We start from the raw sequence: 21,223 nt of genomic DNA on the forward strand, positions 1-21,223 counted from the left end.
GTTGTACATGAGGTAGGTCGCATGCTCCCGCTGTCCTCGTTCCCGCCCCGAATCCGAAAGTCGTTGTGGCCGCCGTTTTGTTTTTGCCGTTTTATTTTTCTTTCCATGTTTTTTTTTTGCCGTTTATTTTTCCCGTCCCCTGAGGCTCTCCCGTCCCCTGAGGCTCTCCCATCCCCCGAGGCTCTCCCGTCCCCCGCGCCTCGTCCCCCGAGGCTCTCCCGTCCCCCGAGGCTCTCCCGTCCCCCGAGGCTCTCCCGTCCTCCGCGCCTCGTCCCCCGAGGCTCTCCCGTCCACCGAGGCTCTCCCGTCCCCCCCCCCGCGAGTCTCTCCCGTCCCCCCCCCCCCGCGAGTCTCTCCCCCCCCCCCGCGAGTCTCTCCCGTCCCCCCCCACCCCCCCGCGAGTCTCTCCCGTCCCGCTGTCCCCCTCCCGCCCCCTCCCTGTTGTGGCTCCCGCTGTCCCCCCTCTCGCTGTTCTGGCGATACGAAACCGCTCCCGCTGTTCGTGGCTCCCTGTCGGCCGTGCTCCAGCCCTAGGAGTCACACTCCATCCCCAGGCTCGCCTGTGTGCTCCAGCCCTAGGAGTCACGCTTCACCCCCGGATCCGATGTGCGCCACTATGATGCCCTCTAACAGACGCAGTCCAGCTCCATGCCCGACTGCCTGCACAAACATGTCACCGATGCATTTTACAAGCCCTTGGTGGAAAGCAGTTATTTGGGGGACTGCCCTACACGAGCGACGGCCTGAAATCAGTGACCCATATCCTCATTAAGTAAGCTTCAAGTCGAATTACTTACAGTGCCAAAATATAGCCCTTGTTACTTTTTAAATAATGTACATTTTAAGGTCATATTTTTACCCTCAGAAATATATTTTGAACTTAGGTATCTGATCAGGACAGAGTGGAGATCGGGGAGCTGGAAGCATTTTTATTACAGTGTAGACGCTGAAATCATGGTTTCGGACGGTGGTAAACCTAGCTGATCAGTTCCGTGCCGTTGTAGAGGGTGTTCCAGCACCCCAGCTGCGAGGGATGAAGCAAAACTTCATCCAGAGTAGAGCTGGTCTGTGTTCCCTGGAGAGCACACGGTGAGCTGCATTCAGACTTGCGTGGAAAGGAACCCCCACGTGAAACCCTAGGGTTCCTTTCCGACAGTAGATGCGGGTCTGTGTGTTCATAGAACCCCCCCCCCCTCCCCCCCTCTTGCTGTGTGTGCCTGGAAGATGCTGGCAGGAGGGGGCGTCATCCAGCCCTCCCGCTGGCAGGATGCACACTAGGGCTCTGACTCGGGTGCTTCACTCTGATTGTTGGGGGGCTGCTGTGGACGGCGCGGCATGCCCGGACCCTTTAGCACAGTCGCATGAACTGCCACCACGCTGGCAGTTGTAATGATCGGACATATGCTTGATGCAGCTAGCTGTCCTAGATGTGGCTAATGGCAAGCACAGCGTTATTCCACTGTGTCCTGTTTATTTATAGAGTTTTGTTTCACGTGGCCATGGCATACACAGTGGTCACTGTTTTCTGTGGAGCACACAGACGTTAAAGTTGTAGGGGGGCCCTTAGGGTATGCGGGTATGTTTACCTGTATTCATCTTAACTATAAATATGACACCGCATAGGAATGTTTGAGTGGAACATTAGGGCGAAGATCCAAGATGGATGACTGCTGCAGGTGTTTACCTCTGACAGGGTGTCTTACTGCTGGGAACCAAGCGTTTCAGGGACTCACCTACCCTGAACCCAAGAAGCAGGCAGGGAGCGAGGCTGTGGACAGCAACAGGGTCGGGTTCTGCTCACGACAGAGAAGGCGACCAGGTGCTGTGTTTTCGCATCGCCAGCCTAAGCCCTGTTCGTGTTGGAACGTAGTTCTTTCAACCGATAGCATTGGGCTTTATATGTTGCCAACATTCTTGTTATCACCTGATTGGTCGGTGTTATTTCACAAGCACCAGTGGGTTGGCAACCTGCAATTTACACCCATGACGTCATATCGGCGTATTATGGATGTGAGTCACAAACATGACATCATTTTTATCAGCTGCAGATTTCCAGCCAAGTAGAATCTTAAACATGTTCTCGTCAGTCGTCAAACGTGATGATTTCTCATTGCCCTTTGATGCTTAGTTGCTCCGTGGTCCTTCACAACACGTTCGGGCACGGATTTCTCATCTATTGTGGATGTATGCCACTGGAGCCCTCGAGACACTGCAAGGCCGTTTACAGTGGTAAAGTGTCGGACTTGCTTTGTGCACAGAGCGGGCACACACCAAATATCTGTATTGCGCATTCGTACCATGTATTGCCCCAGAGGCACGCCTGGAACACTGCCAAATTTTATTAAATGCAGCTCTAAATTAACGGGACCCTGATGCCTTCACGTGTATCTGCTTTATAAATATAAGTACACAAAAAAGGAGATAGGTCCTTGGCGGGGCCGAGGGGGGGCTGGACCCTATATGAAGCTAAACAACAAAATGTGCCCCCTCCCTCGGTTGCTTCAATGTTGAGAACCCAATAAACACAAGTTAAATCAGGTCCGGTATATTTATTTATACCTCTTTTTTAGTGATTGTTTGAAAACAACTACTTTTTCATGGCAGATCAATAATACAACATACACAATTATTGACAAAAAACATTAAACTACATGGACACAATGAAATTGACAAACTATAATGTGAAAAACAGTTTCAAGTGTCACATCCCACAAGTACTACAGTGTTGAACCAAAAACGTCACAGTGAGATAATACTAATACAGACAACTCATGAAGAACAAAAGAAGAGCCAATTAAATGCAAGAGCACATAGGCGTGAGGCAATAAATTTCAGTACACTTTTAATGTATATAGTTGTCTCTTGCTGGATTGACGCGTTTCAAGTTTGGGCATGAAGTTTCCAAACTCTCATCAGGGCTCTTGATTATAATCTGATTGTTGGTACTGGGTTGGCCTGTGTGGGTTTGTATCAACGGACCGAATCCTTGATTTAGGGCTCAACCAAAAATGGATTCAACATGTACTCTCTATCATAATATATATAGAAGCCATTTTTGGTTGAGCCCTAAATCAAGGATTCGGTCCGTTGATACAAACCCACACAGGCCAACCCAGTACCAACAATCAGATTATAATCAAGAGCCCTGATGAGAGTTTGGAAACTTCATGCCCAAACTTGAAACGCGTCAATCCAGCAAGAGACAACTATATACATTAAAAGTGTACTGAAATTTATTGCCTCACGCCTATGTGCTCTTGCATTTAATTGGCTCTTCTTTTGTTCTTCATGAGTTGTCTGTATTAGTATTATCTCACTGTGACGTTTTTGGTTCAACACTGTAGTACTTGTGGGATGTGACACTTGAAACTGTTTTTCACATTATAGTTTGTCAATTTCATTGTGTCCATGTAGTTTAATGTTTTTTGTCAATAATTGTGTATGTTGTATTATTGATCTGCCATGAAAAAGTAGTTGTTTTCAAACAATCACTAAAAAAGAGGTATAAATAAATATACCGGACCTGATTTAACTTGTGTTTATTGGGTTCTCAACATTGAAGCAACCGAGGGAGGGGGCACATTTTGTTGTTTAGCTTTATAAATATAAGTAGTAAGCAGCCCATTTAAAGCAAAATATGGAGTAGCAGAGATGACAATTTTTGTATTGGAATGGCATATGGAATATTCTTCGAATTACAGTTAACCGACCCACCTGTCCTTGGTTTGCCTTTACTGCACGAGATCTACGTAAAAACAATACCAGCATATGTGAGCAACAATGCCATTAATTTAACGATTAAGCTATTGGCAATGTAAATGACAATGCCATTTATTTATGATTAAAAAAAAAAAAAGAAATGTCATGAGCAATGCCAAAAGCTCTACCTTTAATGATGCCGAGACCATTGCATTGTAAATGCTTGTTATATATGGCCCGCTCGAAAGAGAAGAAAGTATATATTCACCACTCTGTTTCCTATAATTGTTGTCTACATGTCCGCAGCATTACTCTCAGTCACATAATATAAACAGGCATATTAACACTCCCTCCGTTCTTATTTTCGCATAATAACAAAGAGAGGAGAAAAACGACCGTCCTGAGTATTTAGTGCTCTGGGACCTCCCCGATATTATAAAACTGCCCCATTCTTGCTTCTTTCTGACAACCGCTTATCTAAATAGCGCAATGGCAGCATAAGCCTTGTGAACGGACGGTTCTAAAACCTCACCCGCGTATGGGACAATACCCACTTCTCACTCCCTATTCTACATCGCTTGTCTCATAACGCAAAGGAGGCAGAAAGAAACTTTTCTGGGGCTTGTTCTTTGCCGCTCGTCTCCTTATACGCTAAGTGCTTACTTGAAAGCGCAATGCGGGGTCAGCTAGATAAGCATTGTCGGGGCTTAATTTACAACCGCGGTAAATAAAAAAAGCTGCTCGTCTTCCTCTCCGCTTACCTAATCGCGCAATGGCGTCCTCAATCAAAGAAATCACATCCTCGTTTGGCAGAATCCAAATGTCCTGTTGTGACGGTTATTTATGAACGCCCTGAGTTTCTCCCATAGTCACGTGCTCTGACGTGGTTATCTAAAGTTCTGCATCATATAACCAGGGCAACTATTCCCTTGGGAAGTCAAAGCCCGATAACTTTATGCACCATATTGTGCATATTGCTGAACACTTCACCATTTATTTTGGCATATAAATCACATTGGTATTATGCGTATGTGTTGTCAATAAAAGAAAACTCCTCCTCATTTAATACTAGGGGTGGGTGGAATTTGCATAATTGCGTTACACAAATCTCTGCAAAAAGTTAAAAAATCTCTGCGAACAAGCGGAATTGCTTGTTCGTGAAGCTTTTTTCTTGTTCGTGATTGCTGTTTGTGTGCTCGGGGGGGAAATATCTTGCTAACGTGCATTTTGAGAACGCGAACAAGCAAACAAATTTTCAAAGTCGCGGAACGCAGAATTTTGGCCAATTTTGCGTTCTCCGCGGTATGCGAAATTACCATAATTCCTCAAGCGGAACAGAATTTACCGCCCAGGCCTATTTAATACCCTTTGCCCCTTAAGTACGGCAAACTCTTATTTCCACAATAAACAACCCGTGAGTATGGCCTGACTGTTCTACCCCTTGATGACTATGTGGTGTTATTATTTCCAAATTTCAAATTACAATAGCTGCGTATCTCCCTTATTTATTGCGGGCACTGTCTTCTTGGATACTTTTGGTCATTGAGACCCTACTTCCTATGTTGAGTGTGTGCAACTTATGATCATACCACAACCTTTCCTTATTATGCCTAGTTGATATCCTACCCCTCCAAAAAAAACTCAATCTCTTGCATGCTGTTAATACACCAACTAGGGTAGAGTTGTAGAAATCGATAATATTCCACAGTTCCATCTATACTGTGGCCACTTCCCTTTGTTGGAGTGTGCATCCCCACTCCTACCTCAAGTGTGTAGGGGTCTAAAAGAAACTATCCTTACATCGAAAGTGTTTATTTGAAGACATTTCACCTCAATACTGATGGCATTCGTTCTAACTGATAATGGACATCCAGTCCTCTCTAGAATTTAACCCTTTGAGAACTGTGTTGAACTTGCAGATATACCATTGCACCCTTAATTTCCTTTTCTTCTATAGATCCCCTCCTCTCATGTTCCCAGATATCTTTTCAAGAATAAACCATCTCACGTCATTACAGCCATGTTCGGTTAGGGGGGAATTTTCTTTGCCTGTCTTCAACGCTGACTTGTGCTCTAGTACTCTTACTCTTAGTTCAAGACTCGTTCCCCCCACATAACCCAATCCGCAAGGACTGATTAGTAGGTACAAAAGATTTTTGCTTCAGCAGTTGTTGAGACTCTTGCTTTTCACCTCATATCCATTTAATGTGATACTTTTGATGACAATACAATGGTCACAAACTGAACATGTGCCACACTTGTGGTCTCCAGTAGCCTTTGTATTGTATAAAGTATTTTGTACTGGTCTATTCATATCTCTATAAGTAGTGACCAGACTGTTTCTAATATTTTTATTCTTTCTGTAAGCAAACAAGGGCTTATCTAATTTCAATTCTTGACCATCATTTAATATTTTCCAGTTCTTGTTTAGAATATTCTTAATTTGATTGCTCTTTTCACTGAATTGGTTAACAAAAACAATTTTGTCCATTTTTTGATCCTCAGTTTCAGTCCTATTTTGATTCAACATGTACTCTCTATCATAATATATAGCTCTTTTGTAAGACAGACTGTTTAATTTGTGACGTATATCCCCTATCTTTCAATTTCTGCTTCAGGACCTCAGAATGTTTGTTAAAATCACATATGGAAGAACAGTTCCTCCCTAATCTGAGGAATTGCCCAAAGGGAATATTATCCCTTTGGGCTTTGGGATGAAAACTCCTGTAGAGCAGCAAAGTGTTTTTGTCAGTGGGTTTACTATAAAGTTCAACTTCCAGATGGCCCTCTTTCTCTTTAATACAGACATCTAGGAAATTCACCTTATTATTACTAAACTCAGAGGTAAAATTTAAATTGGGGTCTCCTAAATGTAGACACCCAATAAAATCCTCTATTTCCTCCTGGTTACCTTCCCAGATTAAGACAATGTCGTCAATGAAGTGGTACCATGAACTCACGTTCCCAAAATGTGGTGCCACTTCATTGAAGACATGCCTTTCTTCAAATTCGCCGACGTAAAGGCAGTCCAGACTGGGGGCACAGGTGGCCCCCATACTGGTCCCCTTCACCTGCTGGAACAAGGTTTCTTCAAACAGAAATAGATTATTTTTCAACACCATGGTGATACATTGAAGAATGAACTCCATGCTGCCACCATGGAGATCCACTCTTTGTAGCAGCGTCCTCACTACTGCTATGGAGTCATCTTGCGGGATGTTCGTGTAGAGAGCTTCAATGTCCAGGGTGACCAGGAACTGGGTCACCCTGTTGAAGCCCCTACCCTCAAACACTGTAATATTTTGGACGGAGTCTTTAAAATACGATCTCTGCTGTTGCACTAGTGGTTTAATAAAACAGTCGTGAATTTGTTGAGGGGCTCTAACAGTGAGTCAATGCTGCTAACAATTGGTCTCATAGGGGGATTTTGTTGATCCTTATGAACTTTAGGAAGGTCATAAATGTGGTAGGAGAACTAGTGCATAAAAACTTATACTCGTCCTCACAAATCCAGCCTTCCATCTTGGCCCTGTCTAACATAGAGTCAATCTCTCTTTTTAAGTTGGAAAGCTTGCTATGGGGAACTTTTTTATAGTTTTCTGGGATCATTAATAATTTTAACATTCTATTCCTGTAATCACCCGTATCAAACACCACGACCCCCCCACCTTTGTCGGCGGGCTTGATCATGATGCCTATATGTTCTTGGAGTGATCTCAAATCCTCTCTATGTATCCTGGAGAGATTCTTATTCAAATGTTTCTTTGTATTGGGATTTTCCAATAATTGTCTTAATTCTATTTCCACCACCCTTTCAAATACTGCAATGTTTTTATCTACCATGCTAAGTGTGGGAGTAAACGTGGATTTAGACTTCAGGCCTGATATATTCTCAGTAGGTTGACATTCTCTATTCTCCAAAAACCTTTTGAGGCGAATCTTCCAATATAGTGCTTTCAGATCCTTTTCAAATTCAAAACAGTTAAGGTTGGTACGTGGAGCGAAGCTAAATCCCTTTTCTAAAACCTCCATTTCAGTCACAGTAAGAGGTCTCTCTGATAAGTTGATGATAGGAAATTTGTCTAACACCAGTACCTTTGGTTGCGAGTGTTTATAAAATCTGGCTGGGGATGATTCTGATGGGGGTGATTCCTGCCTTGATCCTGTTGTGGGAAAGTTCTCCCAGACTCCCCCCTCCGTATATTCCAAAAATTCCCTCTGCCTCTCCTTTGCTGCTGTCCTAAAATAGAGTAATGATCTGGCCCAAAGTCCTCCCTTCTGTGTGGGTCTTTGTTGTAATCCCCGTCTTCGCTACTTGATCCTGATGTTTCAGAGAAGGTAACACTTTGGTTACAACCTCTGTAATATACAGGTCTATGAGGTTGTGGTTTTTCCCATCTCTGATTTCTGTGATTGTAATAATCCTTCCCTAAATAGGAATAACCCTGCTCCACATTATATCTTACAATGTCCTTCCTAAGTTTCTTACTTTTTTTATTGATTAAATACTCCATGTACCCTTTGGTTTCTAATTCTAGTTCTTCAAGTTTCTTTTTTGCCTCTTCTAGGCCTGTACTACTTTTAATCTTGGCTTCAAGTTCTTCAATTTCTTTTCTTTCTAGAATTAAAACTTCCTGTGCCGTTTCTATAATCAGTATAATCCAGTCCCGGCTACATCGGTTGGCAATGTGTGTCCAGGTCTCTAAAACCTTTTTATTATCCACAAACAAGCCTGTTTCATTCCGTACTCTAAGTCCCATGGAGATTACTCCTGATTTAAGATATTCCACTAGAAACTCTTCGTGAAGCTCTGTCCTGATTAATTATTTCTTTAGGCTAAATATTTTCATAAGTTGATCATTACTCAAAGTGCCTGTACTAATATTCCCATTCGCCCGAGGATTTTGACTTATTAATCGATTACACTGATCCTCTGAGAACCCGAAGGTCTTAAACATGAGTGAGTGACAGGGCTGGGGGATTCCAGGAGACAGGCTGGAGCAGCCCAGTGGTGAATAGAGAGATCTGCATCTAGATGGGAGGGAGGAGTTGCACCTGGACCTGAATACGGCTGGGCCATCCCTCTACAATGCTGGCTCCACCTCCTGTGGCTTGTCTGATGTCTCTGCCCTGGTCTGTGAAAAGAAAGAAGGAATCACGTCAACAAAGTGCTCCAGAGCTGTATCTTCCCTCCCCTGTGCTGGCTCCACCTCCTGTGGGGCGGCTGATGTCTCTGCCCTGCACAGTGAAAGGAAGAAGAGAGCCATGTAAACAGAGTGCTCAGGAACTGGTTTGGACTAGGCAGAGGCCTCTCTGCCTTCAGAGAACAAAGGATTTGGTGGTATAAATATTGGGACCCTGATCCCAAGAAATTAGCTCACTTCTGGAACAAGAAACCTTTTGCCAAGGAGAAGAACCAAGGAAGCTGCAGGAGTTTGACTGCCCCCTCTGCCAGTGTGCTGTTTGCTGGGTTAGCCTGCAGTGGTTGCTTCATTGCCAAGGAAAGGAGAAGGAACTTTTTAAGGACTTTCATTAGTTACAGAATATTCTCCAAGGGTTTGATCTGTGCTTGCCTCCTGCTGAAGTCTCAGGGACAAAAGACTTCAACTCCAGCTCCCCTCTGAATTGCCTTGCTGGGAATTCTCAACTCCAGATATTTGCGTGTCGCTGGGAGCTGGAAGAGCAACGCATCAAGAAGAAGCGTGTCGCCACCGCTGCTGAAATCGTCGCATCGCCGGAGAAGCGAGCCTTCACCGCATCTCCCTGGAAGCGTGTGGTCATCGAAGTTGCCTGCTGCATCACCGGAGAAGCGTGACGCCATTGTGAGAGTCGCCATCACATCACCGGAGAAGCGTGTCGCAGGGCCTGTTGCGTTCCAAAGTACAGAGTCTTCGCAAGGATGCCAGGGCGTCTAAGCATAGTCATCTCATCCCCGCATCAAGGGCGACATCTTCTCGCATCGCAACCGGATCATTGCAACGCATCAAGGTGCCATCTTGCACACCGCAACAGGCCCGCAGGCCCAGAATCTACACATCACCTCCACACCGGTAAGGATAACAACGCATCCCCCTACTCTGCGCAAGCATTGAGGCCCGACGCATCGTCTCCCTCGGATCACTGAACCGAAGCAGCTCCCCTTTTGCGAGCCTTTTGTTTACTCTGCGTTACGCATCCAGGTACTTTATTGAGAACTTTGTCGCATTTATCGTCAACTTGAACTAAGCAACTTTAATCATCTTTTAGGGATCTTAAGTGTAGTGTTGTGGATTTTTGTTGTTTGTGGTCTTGTGTTTAAGTCTATTTAAAGAATACTTCTTTTTATAAAACCTGTGTTGTGTCCATCTGTAGTGTTTCCACTGTATTACTGTGTATCTTCACAATTGCTTAACACACTGCCTCTGAGATAAGCCTGTCTGCTCGTGTCAAGCTACCAAGGGGGTGAGCAGGGGTTATTAACTCTTACCCTGCTGCACACATTTCCCTGCTGTGCTGAGGGACGGGGGGTGCACACAGCGCCCCCATGCTCATGACGAGCTCAGCTTGTCATACAGTACAGTGCTCCTGTGCTCATGACGAGCTCGTCACGGCCGCACCCGATTCTTTAGAACGTTCGCACAGCAGGGGAAGTAGCCCAGCGTGCGAGCGTTCTAAAGGCCATGACGAGCTCAGCTCGTCATGAACAAAGGAGCACTGTAGCTCAGCTCGTCATGAGCATGAAAGAGGTTAAGGAGTGTAATCCCCTTATCCTGACTTAGAAGTAAGGGTCCCAATTTGTACAAAGGTGAATACCATTGGCAACTAGAGATCCCAGATCGAACACTGATTACAATCAGCCAGTTACTATGCACAAACATTGGTTCCTCTCTGTTTACCTCACCCAGTTCCTTTATAACTTGGAGTTCCAATCCACAAGGAGACACTATAGCATCTATGTTCAACCAGAGCATGTGCCTGAGTAGGTAACTTTGCATTTACCACCTACTGAGCCTGCGGCAAAAGAAGTATGTCTCACCACACAGGAGACAGAGGAACCTTCAGACTCGTATGACTTAGTGCAAAACAAGTGATGATGGTAATAACAATGTTGATGATTCAGACAGCATTCTTTCAAGTGAAACAAATCCTGTATTCAATGATTACATTACGGGTGATGCATCAATTTGTGAGCCACATCCCAGAGACTCACCCCAAAATGATATTAATCGTTTTCACAGTCTCATTGAAAGAACATTGCACAAATTCACCGTGTCTACATCTGCAGTAAAAAATACATCTTGTTTGACTTCTGGGCTAAGTCAAGGACGGCCATCCGAGCCATTCCTTTTCTCGAACATTAGTGGGATTAAGGTTTGTCTTGCATGAAGAGCCTAGTTAAGTGCATGGCTCCCACTGACAATTGCAACAAAAAATATAAACCAACCGATTATGCCCTAGTCTGCATTATAAATGAAGTAAAGACTGAGTCAGCCATCTCAGTAGCTGTTCACAGAACATTCTGGATCCTGTCATCGCCATAGTTGGCTCCTCACGATAGAGAGGGACTATTTCATTTACTTTGAACCAAGGGGCCGGGGCCATATGAGATTGAGAAGCTTTAAGTAGGTGTTGATTCAACAGTGTGGCTAAGATGTTCCTATGATGATTTACTAATGGATTAGAGTATATGTAATCTTTGGAATGTGGATGGCATCAGCAGCTGAAATTGAACTTAGTGGTACTCAGACCATTCACATGGGTAGGTGCCAGTGATGGAAATATACAATTTGTTAGTAAAATGTACATTCACCACATGCAATGCTGTGTAAGCAAAAACTTAATAAAGCACACAAACACCATGAGAGTCTCTTGGCACTATAACTGACACTGGGAGGAGGGTTGATACCCCTCAAATTTACCGATTTGGACATTTTCAGTGTCTTCCTAAAATGAATATGGCTGGGAACTACAGTGAAAGGATGTCCACCCAACTCAGCTCTACTTAATCTTGGTACAGTCAAACGTAGAAACGTATGTGAATAGAGAGTTCTGGTTGGTTAATATTTAGCTAGATAATTGGCCAAAAATGTGATACATAACCTTAGACAAATTTGTGCACAAGGCAAAGTACTTTAAAAGGTTTAGGGCCAGATGTAGGTCGTCAATTACCGGTCGGTAACGGCCGATTTCGGCCGTTACCGACCGGTAATTGGTTTTTGAGATGTAGGGGGCCCGAATTTTACTGAATCTGTAAATTTACTGATTCGGTAAATTCACAGATTCGGTAAAATACCGACTCGGTATATTTAAAATAGTGCGACAGGCCCTTAAGAACTTAAAATAGTGCGACAGGCCCTTAAGAATTCGTTATTTACCATGAAATACTATCTCATGGTAAATAACGAATTCTTGTGTACATGCACATCTGTGCATGTACACCTGTGCCATGTGGCACACATACATGCCCTACGGGCATGTATGTGTGTCACATAGCACACAAGCCAGAATCATGGGTACAACAGGGTGTCATAAGTGACACTGTGTCCCCCTTGTAAATTCGGTAATTTTACCGAATCGGTATTTACCGATTCGGTAATTGACATTGATTCCTATGGGCCTCAAGGCCCATAGGAATCAATGGCAATTACCGAATCGGTAAATACCGATTCGGTAATTACCGAATATTACTGATTCGGTAATTGATTCGGTAAATATACCTACATCCCGATTGCCAGTTCTTAAATACCGAATCGGTATGATTCGGTATTTAAGAATCGGTAATCGGGGATTACCTACATCTGGCCCTAACTGTCTTCATTAGAGAGCCAGTGTAGAGATTTTAGAAGAGGGGTCAAGGAGCTGAGTCAAGGGGCCCGATGTAGGTAGGGCTTTACCGATCGGTATCGGCCGAAAATACCGATTTTTGGCCCTTACCGATCGGTAAACAGCCATCGAGATGTAGGGGACCAAAAACAGAACGAATCGGACAGAAAACCGAATCGGAATGTGTACCGAATGTGAAAGAATCCGATACGTACATACCGAAAATCGGATATGTAACGAATCGGAAAAACACCGATTCGGTTACAAAGACCGAATCGGTCCATGTACCGAATCGTTAGTGACACCGAATCGGAAAATCACCGATTCGGTCCCACTACCGATTCGTTAGCGACACCGAATCGGAAAATCACCGATTCGGTCCCACTACCGAATCGTTAGTGACACCGAATCGGAAAATCACCGATTCGGTCCCACTACCGATTCGTTAGCGACACCGAATCGGAAAATCACCGATTCGGTCCATGTACCGATTCGGAAAAAATACCGATTCGGACATGATCCGATTCGGAAAACATGCCGATTCGTATAAATCTCCGATCGGGATATTCCCCGATTCCGACAGTTGGGGAGATGTAGGGAGGCACAGAAACACCGAAATCGGCTCAAAATCGGTAGAATTCACTCGGTATTTACCATGGATTGCAATCAGGTGGTAACCAACTCCAACCCATATAAACAGTCCCAAAATGCATTGCAACTTGCAGGATGGCAGCTTTCTATGTCATTGCGAGGCGGCTACGGCTACAGCAGGAAGGACTGAGGGAATGGCTAAGAAATGAACAGGTCTACAGACAGAGGATAACCCTGTTCATGCTCACTGAGGCTGAGATCCTACAGAGATACAGGCTGGACTCTGACACCATACTTGAGCTCATCAGGGACCTTAAGCCATACTTGGACCACCACACCCCAAGGGCACACGCCATCCCTGCGCACGTCCAGGTGCTATGCAGCCTACACCTGGTAGCGTCTGGCAGCTATCAAAGTGGAGTAGCAGCAGCAGGAGGGGTGAGCCAGAGCAGCCTGTCAAGGTTCTTCCACATATTCCTTGACGCCATGATAGACAGGATGGACCAATACATCTCATTCCCTGCAACCCACGCAGAACTGCTACAAACCAAAGCGGACTTCTACCAGATGGCACACTTTCCCCAAGTCATCGGTTGCATAGATGGCACGCATATTCCGATTTGCCCACCAGCGGACACCGAATACATATACCGCAATCGGAAATCGACACACACCATCAACGTGCAGGTGATCTGCAATGCCAAGTGCACCATCACAGACCTGGTAGCAAAATTTCCAGGGAGTACCCATGACTCCTATATATTCCAACAGAGCGGCATATATGCACGGCTGATGGCTGGCGATTTTGGAGAAGGATACCTCCTAGGTGAGCCACATCATCAGACCCCCATAACACATAGTAGGTAGGTGTAATACATGTATGCATGTGTCTAATGTGACCCCTTTCTCTTCCAGGCGACAGTGCATATGCCCTCCGCTCATTCATACTCACCCCCTACCTCAACCCCTCCACACCCAGCCAAAGGAGGTATAACCGGGCCCACATACGCACAAGGAATGTTGTTGAACGGACCTTTGGCATCTGGAAAAGTAGATTCAGATGCCTGCACAAGAGTGGAGGTGCAAGGCAGTATACCCCCATCACCTGCTGCAAGATCATAGCTGTATGTGCAATGTTACACAACCTTGCGGTCAAGAAGGGCACTGAGGTGGAGTTGTCTGACTACGAGGACTATGACGACGACGAAGCTGTGCCACTGACACAGCCAGCTGGGGTGTGTACGCCATGTGATGGCAGATACAGACGTGAGGAGATCACTGAGAACTATTTCTGACTGAGTACAGATGCAAAGACAGCTAAATGTTGCTTGGAAAATAAACTTTTTAATAGTGATGCACCACAGTTACATCACTGAAGTGCATAGAAAAATGGAGTCTGTCAAAACAAATAAAGTCCAGGGTTCTGGTATGATCATCCCCCCTTGCCAGCCTATTTTTTGGCCCGCTTTCCAGACCCACTGGGGTGTCCCTCGGCCCCCTCCGAATGGCCAGCAGCATCAGCGGAGCGCCTGGTGCTCCTCCTTGGCTCTGATGCAGCGCTGGCCGGGCTGCTGCGGCTGCTGCTGTCACCAGCATCACCCAGGTCCAGGGCAGGATTGGAGGCGGCGTTTGAAATTAACATGGCCTCCATGGCCGTGGTGATCCTGGCCATCCCCCTGGTCAGCTCAGCAGTATGCTGACTCTGCACCGACTCCTGATTTGCGCTACGATGGCACAGCTGTGCAGTCGCCGCTGCAAGGCGGGCCATGGCCCGGTTGAGCACCCGGGCATCCCTCCTGCGCGCAACCTCATGCTCCTCCTGCCTGGCAGAGGAGTGGGTGATGGCAGTGGTCAGCCTGCCCAACCCTGCTGCCACCTCCTTGTTGCTGTCCACAACAGCCTGGAACCCCTTCACCAACTCCCCCATCTGCAGGTTGTGCTGCAGGAGCTGGCGTTGGCAGGCCATGGTGGATCTGGCCTGTTGGCGCTGGATCTTGACCATCTGGCCCTCCAGGCCCAGGAACACACTGCCCTCCCGTGCTGGTGCAGCAGTGGTGGTGGTGGTGGTGGTGGTGGCACGGCGTCTGGCACTGCTGCCTCCGGCCTGCTGAGTGGGCTGGGGTGCCACTGGTGGTGGTGTGGTGCTGGCCGGTCCCGGAGCCCCTGCTCCCAGGACAGGTAGGACGGGTGGCAAGGCCACGGTTGTGGCAGGAGATGTTGTCGGCGGAATGGTCTGCCTTGTTGGGGAGTTGTATGGGGAAAATTGCAAGGGGGGTGAGCTGGGCAGTACTGGGGAGTGCACTGCCTGGAAATCAATCACCAGGACTCCCTCCATTCCAAGCCCTGGGGTGTCTCCTTCCTCATCCTCTTCCTCCTCCTCCTGGCCAGGCTGGCTGGTGCTCGGCCCTGCCACTGCAGTATGTGAAGTCGAAGCTCCCTCTGCTGCCACAGTGGTGCCGCCTGATGGTGCCCCTAGGTACAAAGAAGCATTTGTAAACTGAGTGCCGATGTATTACAGTCAGTACAATTATGGCATTCCACATGTCCTTGCATCTCCTTACACCGTGTCACACTGTTTCCTGTCTTGTGATTCTGCACTGACATATTTGGCTAACTCCTGCTGACTACATGTACCATGATGCTTGTCTCTTGTATGTTGGTGACAGTACAGTGCTGGTGTTTGCCTATGCATTGTGTATAATGGGGAGGTGTCTGGTAGGGTGTGTCATGATGCGCATGCTTCTTACCTGTAGCTGTGGCCATCGCAGTGCTGTCCAGGGTCCCGATCCCTACAATGCTCTCCCTCTCGATGGTGCTGGAGACAATTTCCTCCAGCTCGGTGAGGGGTGGCGCCGGGTTCTTGCCTCCTCCGGTGAGTCCTGCCTGCCTTTGGAGGTCGGCCAGCTTCCTCTTGGTGAGGCTGCGGAGGTCATAGAACCTTTTCTTAAGTTCCTCAATGGACCTGGGGGTGACTCCAGCAGCATTTACCTTCTGGGCGATGTCTGCCCACAATCGCCTCTTGGTGCTGTCTGGCACGTTGAGGGACAGCTTGCCAAAGAGCTGGCGGTGCACCCTCACCACCTCCTCAACCAGCACCTGTAGTTCTGTGGTGGTGAATTTGGGCTTCCTCTTTTGGGAGGACTTCTGGCTTCCTGCCTGATCTGCCATATTCTCTTGCTCCTGCTCAGTCTGCAACCTCCTTCTCCCACTGCTGCTAACTGTGTGTTGGGCTCAGGCAGGCTTTCCAGAAACTTCTAGAAACTTCTTAATTGGCTGCACCTGCCAGGGTTGCCACTCCCTGTTTGGGTGGGGGAGGGGGAGCCACCTCATTGGCTGAATCGCCTATTGCCGAGTCTGGTTTTACCGATTCGGTAAAATCCGAATCGGTAAAATCCGATTCGGTAAAATCCGATTCGGTAAAATCCGATTCGGTATTATCCGAATCGGTAAAAGCCGAATCGGGTCATGCAATGCATTCCTATGGGCTTTTTCGCCATGGGTCTATGATTGCCGAATCGGTTTTTACCGAATCGGCTTTTACCGATTCGGTATTCGCCGAATCGGAAATATCCGAATCGGTGGTAGCCGATTCGGTATTATCCGATTCGTTGTTGGCCGATTCGGTAATTTCCGATTCGGACCGAGCTGAATCGGAACGTACCGAATCTCATTACCGATGCCGACCGAATCGGTCTTCAGTCGGTATTTTTTTCCTACATCTCGTTTTCCGATTTCAGAATACCGATTCGGCCCGCCTCGGTATTTTGAAATCGGAAAATCCCGTTTACCTACATCGGGCCCAAGGTGCATTAGAGACCAAGGATGCTGATTAGTTTTGGATCTATTGTAGCTTGCCTCGAAGGGATTTTTTGATAAACATTTAACAGCAATCAATTCGAGATCCAATAAGGGTGGCCATAGTTAACTGTCTACTTTGCAATTTAAGGAAAAGGATGGGTATTCATCCGTTGTTGAAACCCTATGTCTTTCATGGTTGAATAGAAGAAGGCTAAGTTACCAGTGCTGAAACATTAAATTCACCTGAATGGAAATCGAGGCAAAGCGAACTGTAAGATTGGCAATCAGATGTTGTAAGTGATTCGAGAGAATCAATCTTTTTTCCTGGTGGGCGGATAGCAGAGCAACCACTATCAGGCGTTCACCCCTATCAGATCATCTGGGTATTCACCCATACAGACAACCTGTGAAACCATCATTCCAAATGAGAGCAATTATGACTCCCTTAACTTGAGGTCCGCTTCGTACAAATATAGTATGGAATGAGGACATGAGCCAAACAATCTTTCTTCCTGCCACAAATTTACAAGGTTCATACCCCCAATCGTAAATGCCTACTGCAAATGTTTTGTTGCAACATAAGGAAACTGTGGTCAGTGTATTAGTCCACATGTGATGCTTTATCAATCAATCAGTCAGGTGTTTGTAAAGTACACTAATCACCTGTTAGGGTCTCAAGGCGCTGAGGGGGTGGGGATATGTGCAGCTCGGTTGGTGTATTCTGAAGAGCCAGGTCTTTCCTGAACTTAAGCAGTGTAGGGCTGTACTGGAGGTGGACCGAGGGAGGTTGTTCCAGGTCTTGGATGCGAGGTAGGGCAGGTCATACTTCAACAGGAACTGCGCTGGTCCTGTTGAAGCATGTGACGGTGGCCAGGGAGAGGTTGGCTGAAAGGAGGTTTCTCTTGGGGGTGTGAAAGGAGAGACGGTTGTTGAGGTATTTATCGGATTTATTTTTTTCCTTTTGAGTTTTGTGTACTCACATGACCTATTTCTTGTTTTCCTCGAATGCTAACATCCATCCATTTTGTGCATGAAAGTTCTTGCTGCTAAAGTGTTTATATTAAGCTTCAGGGGATTAATCAAAAAGAGACTAGCTATGGGTTGGGATGGTATGATGTTTACATTATAAAGATCATGGTGACTCAGGTAAGTTTTGTCGGTCAGGGGTGGCACCCGTTGGGTGTCTTTAGAAAGCCCTCACCCACCAACCTAGTTGGTGGCATGCTTCATCATCGGGCCCACCCAGTGACACCTAGCGTGTCCCGGGTGTGCTACGACGCCTGAATACAGCGGAGCAGGTATGTCACTGTGTGTGCGGTGAGGGATGTTAAGATAGTGAGTTTAAAACGGCTTGGCGGGGGTCCCTATACCCAGAAGGGTAAAAGACTTTATTAATAGGGCCTCCGTCAGCGGTTAAAAATAAGGCTGTGGGACGTAAGAGGCGAGTTACGACCTCTCACGTCCTTTAGAGTGTCAACATGTTTCAGCCAGTGCCTTATTGATATGCTGGCTTTCTTCAGGACAGTTAAAATGGGTGTGGCTGTGGACCTAGTGTGCCTCCTTCGTGGAACCGGAAGGAGGCACACTAGGTCCACAGCCAGCATTGGCCAGTAATCCTGGTCTACCCTTTGCCACTTCAAAGTAACCTTGAAGAGGAAACCACTTAAAACTAGCGTTATCTTGAGAAGGGAATCCCCCCCTCTCACAGTTAGATACACTTTAGGGCGTGTAGACACATAGCCCACACTACACACCCACTAGTTTTAATCACGCCCACACCCATTTTAACTGTCCTGAAGAAAGCCAGCATATCAATAAGGCACTGGCTGAAACATGTTGACACTCGAAAGGACGTGAGAGGTCGTAACTCGCCTCTTACGTCCCACAGCCTTATTTTTAACCGCTGACGGAGGCCCTATTAATAAAGTCTTTTACCCTTCTGGGTATAGGGACCCCCGCCAAGCCGTTTTAAACTCACTATCTTAACATCCCTCACCGCACACACAGTGACATACCTGCTCCGCTGTATTCAGGCGTCGTAGCACACCCGGGACACGCTAGGTGTCACTGGGTGGGCCCGATGATGAAGCATGCCACCAACTAGGTTGGTGGGTGAGGGCTTTCTAAAGACACCCAACGGGTGCCACCCCTGACCGACAAAACTTACCTGAGTCACCATGATCTTTATAATGTAAACATCATACCATCCCAACCCATAGCTAGTCTCTTTTTGATTAATCTACATATAAACCGGGGATCTGGACTAGCTATCTGGTCCTCTCTCTCCCTCTTGATACACGCATATATTAAGCTTCAAACATGAGTTATAAAATTAACTAAACCAGAGATTTTACTTGCTTGAAGATGGTTATGTGGAGCAGTGTTTGAAGGTGCAGTCATTCACATTTGGAAAGCTATGTAGATCAACTGCATAATAATTACACATCACATGGTTTCCACAAGCGAGGTTTTTCCATGTAAATCCAAGGAGGCACTTGCCGGCTTCATGGACGTCTATTTAACAGCATACGAGGGACAGTGGAACTGACATCACAGAAGGACCAAATTCTTAGCCCCCCAACTGCCTCCTTGATGAGAGGTTAAAAGTAGAAACTGTAGCAAATAAACAGGGTTTTGTAAGTAATATTTCTCCCTGCTACTTTCTGACCCCTTACACTAAGGGGTAGCAAGGACTGGTACTCGGGTACCAAAAAAGGGTAACAAGGCTTGAGACGGGGTACCACGCGGGTGGACGGCGTCCTCCATTTATTTTACCGGGAACTCGATAACAAACTACTGCCAGAGTCTAATGTGCGTGCTTGTTCAGGGCCGTAGTGACACCTCCTTTGATTTGTAAATACAGAACACATGAAGTGTCTCAGCTGTATATCACGCGCTGGCTTCTCTGATGCAATCGCATCTAAGGGGTGAGCGAGGGGAGGCAATGAGTCTGATGGTGCAAGCCACCTTTCGTGATGTCACTTCCTGTTGTGACGTCAGCGTCCCCCCACTTCTTTTTAGGAATTGTTCCCTGGTTACTGTCCCTAACTGATGTACCTGAAGTACTTCAGCCTTGCCACGCCGCCCACAGTTGTATCTTTTGACAAACTATAAAGTTTGCAACACTTCTTGACATTGTCTTTGTACCCCTTTCTAAGAGGTCTGTGAGGTGCGTAATGCAGCATGCAGTAGTACACAAAATCTCCATCAATGAAACCATCATTCCAACTAAGAGCAATCATGACTCCCTTAGCTTAAGGTCCGCTTTGTACAAATATGGTATGGAATGAAGACATGAGCCAAACAATCTTTTTTCCTGCCACAAATTTACAAGGTTCATACCCCCAATCGTAAATGCCTACTGCAAATGTTTTGTTGCAACATAAGCAAACTGTGGTCAGTTTCTTAGTCCACATGTGATACTTTATCAATCAATCAGGTGTTTGTAAAGCGCACTACTCACCCGTTAGGGTCTCAAGACGCTGGGGTGTGGGGTATAAACGGCTCCGTTGGGGTCGTCTGAAGAGCCAGATCTTTCCTGAACTCAAGCAGTGTAGGGCTGTACTGGAGGTGGACCGAGGGAGGTTGTTCCAGGTCTTGGATGCGAGGTAGGGCAGATCATACTTCAACAGGACCTGTGCTAGTCCTGTTGAAGCATGTGACGGTGGCCAGGGAGAGGTTGGCTGAATGGAGGTTTCTCTGGGGGGCGTGGAAGGAGAGGAGGTTGTTGAGGTATTTATCGGATCTATTTTTTTCCTTTTGAGCTTTGTGTACTCACATGACCTCTTTCTTGTATTCCTCGAATGCTAACATCCATCCTTTATGTGCATGAAAGTTCTTGCTGCTAAAGTGTTTATATTAAGCTTCAAACATGAGTTATAAAATTAACCAACCACAGATTTTACATGCTTGAAGATGGTTATGTGTAGCAGTGTTTGAAGGTGCAGTCATTCACATTTGCACAGCTATCAACTGCATAATATTAATACATCACAAGGTTTCCACAAGCGAGTTTTTCCACGTAAATCCAAGGAGGCACTTGCGGACTTCATGGACGTCTATTTAACAACATAAGAGGGACAGTTGAAGTGACATCACAGGAGGACCAAAGTCTTAGCCCCCGGCAACTGCCTCCTTGATGAGAGGTTTAAAGTAGAAACTGTAGCAAATAAACAGAGTTTTGAAAGTAATGTTTCTCATTGCTACTGTCTGACCCCTGACACTAAGGGGTAGCAAGGGTGCCAAAAAAGGGTAACAGGGCTCGAGTCGGGGTGAACGGCGTCCCCCCACTTATTTTACCGGGAGCTCGTTAACAAACTACTGCCAGAGTCTA

The 21,223-nt window shown here is 46.3% G+C and overlaps 1 protein-coding gene across 4 annotated transcripts in view; it reads left to right on the plus strand.

Moving 5' to 3' along the window:
- Positions 1 to 21,223, plus strand: part of ARHGEF6 (Rac/Cdc42 guanine nucleotide exchange factor 6) — a 1,115,823-nt gene that overhangs the window by 377,600 nt on the left and 717,000 nt on the right. The gene's annotated exons all lie outside the window — the stretch shown is intronic.

The sequence above is a fragment of the Lissotriton vulgaris genome, chromosome 4_1 (assembly GCF_964263255.1).
Source record: "Lissotriton vulgaris chromosome 4_1, aLisVul1.2, whole genome shotgun sequence".
In the NCBI taxonomy this organism is placed as follows: Eukaryota; Metazoa; Chordata; class Amphibia; order Caudata; family Salamandridae; genus Lissotriton; species Lissotriton vulgaris.